The sequence below is a fragment of the Lampetra fluviatilis genome, unplaced genomic scaffold, assembly GCF_964198595.1.
Source record: "Lampetra fluviatilis unplaced genomic scaffold, kcLamFluv1.1 SCAFFOLD_329, whole genome shotgun sequence".
NCBI classification, from domain to species: domain Eukaryota; kingdom Metazoa; phylum Chordata; class Hyperoartia; order Petromyzontiformes; family Petromyzontidae; genus Lampetra; species Lampetra fluviatilis.
Genome location: NW_027620801.1, coordinates 87,501 through 90,000, shown reverse-complemented (window position 1 = coordinate 90,000; position 2,500 = coordinate 87,501).

Here is a 2,500-nt window from a genome sequence, read left to right as displayed (position 1 = left end):
CACAACTGCCCTATCATCACACACAGACACACACACACTCACTCATCCACCCACCCACTCATTCACTCACTCAGCCATTCATTCACCCACCCACTCATTCACTCACTCACCCACCCACCCACTCACTCACCTACTCACTCACTCACCCACCCACTCACTCACTCACCCACTCACTCACTCACTCACTCACCCACTCACTCACCCACTCACTCACTCACCCACTCACTCACTCACCCACTCACTCACTCACTCACCCACACACCCACCCACCCACCCACCCACTCACTCACCCACTCACTCACTCACCCACTCACCCACTCACTCACTCACTCACCCACCCACTCACTCACACACCCACTCACTCACTCACTCACCCACACACCCACCCACCCACCCACTCACTCACTCACCCACCCATTCACCCACCCATTCACCCACTCACTCACTCACCCACCCACCCACTCACCCACCCACTCACACTCACTCAGCCACTCACTCAGCCACTGGGGGAGCTTTGTCTGTGTGTGTGTGCAACAGGACTTGTCCCTAGAGCCTGCTAGAGGCTACCCGGGGGAGCTTTGTGTCTGTGTGCGAGTGAGTCGCTGAGTGAGTGCGTGACTGAGTGAGTGGCTGAGTGAGTGAGTGACTGAGTGAGTGGCTGAGTGAGTGGCTGAGTGAGCTGCTGAGTGAGTGAGTCGCTGAGTGAGTGAGTGGCTGAGTGAGTGAGTGGCTGAGTGAGCTGCTGAGTGAGTGAGTGGCTGAGTGAGTGCGTGGATGAGTGAGTAGCTGAGTGGCTGAATGTGTGTGTCTGTGTAACAGCACTTGCCCCTACAACCTACTGGAGGCTACTCGGGGGAGCTTTGTATTTCTCTGCTTATGCGTGAGTGGCTGAGTGGGTGGCTGAGTGAGTGTCTGAGTGAGTGGCTGAGTGAGTGGATGAGTGAGTAGCTGAGCAAGTGGATGGCTGAATGAGTGGCTGAGTGAGTGAGTGGCTGAGTGAGTGAGTGGCTGAGTGAGTGAGTGGCTGAGTGAGTGAGTGGCTGAGTGAGTGGCTGAGTGAGTGGTGGGTGAGTGGCTGAGTGGCTGAGTGAGTGAGTGGCTGAGTGAGTGAGTGGCTGAGTGAGTGAGTGGCTGAGTGAGTGGTGGGTGAGTGGCTGAGTGGCTGAGTGAGTGAGTGGCTGAGTGAGTGAGTGGCTGAGTGAGTGAGTGGCTGAGTGAGTGGCTGAGTGAGTGATGGGTGAGTGGCTGAGTGAGTGGCTGAGTGAGTGACTGAGTGAGTGGCTGAGTGAGCTGCTGAGTGAGTGAGTGGCTGAGTGAGTGGCTGAGTGAGTGAGTGACTGAGTGGCTGAGTGAGTGGCTGAGTGAGCTGCTGAGTGAGTGGCTGAGTGAGTGGGTGAGTGGCTGAGCGAGTTAGTGGTTGGCGAGTGGCTGAGTGAGTGGCTGGCTGTAACAGCACTTGCCCCTACAGCCTGCTGGAGGCTACCCGGGGGAGCTGTGTCTGTGTGTGTCTCTGCCTGTGCGTGACTGAGTGGGGAGTGAGGTTCTGTACGTCCTGATCAGCGGGCTGCTCGCGATAAAGTTTCGTGACCTTCTCAGTGTGTGTCAGTGTGTGTGTGTCAGTGTGTGTCAGTGTGTCAGTGTGTGTGTCAGTGTGTGTGTGTGTCAGTGTGTGTGTGTGTGTCAGTGTGTGTGTGTGTCAACCTCCTACCTCCTCGTGGTGCCGGACGGGCAACACTGTCGTGGGCAGTGCTGTGGGGGGAGGGCCAATGCCCATTGGCCTCTCCCCTCATGGCGTCAGTGACCACCACAGTGGCTAAACGGGGGCTCTGGACGGGTGCGAGGGGCTGGTAACCCCTCCACCTTCAATTAACCACCACTAAACTACGAATTAAACATAAACCTGTAATTAATAAGCTTGTGCCGGAGGCCCCGGGGGGTCAGGCTTTCATGACGTCTCCTGGCCAAACCCCATTTGGCGGAGCCAGGAGATTGAATTTTCACCCTCGGGGCTCCTCCAGAAACAACGAAAAACCATTGCGGATGGCCACGTGGAATGTTCGAACGCTCACTGCGGAGGAGAGAGGCTGCCACTCCTCTGTCGGGAGCTGGACCGGTACCGCCTGGATCTCTGTGGCATTCAGGAGGTCCGGTGGACCGGTTCTGGCTCCTGCCACCGTGAGGGGTGGACAGTCCTCCACTTGGGGCAGGAGAATGCCAAACAACAGGGTGTGGCTCTTCTTCTGAACAAAAGAATGAAGGGGGCGTGGGAGCGTGGCGGTGAGGTGTGGGAAGCTGTAAGCCCCAGGCTGCTTTGGGCTCGCATTCCCATCCACCGGAGGCGATGAGTGGTGGTCGTGGTTACGTATGCCCCCACCGAAGAAGAACATCTGTGGAGGGATGCAGGCAAAGCCGATGAGTCGGACGCTTTCTATGACCTCCTGTCACAGGTGCTGGCTAAAGTGGCCACTCGGGACAGAGTCATCTTGTTGGGTGACTTCAA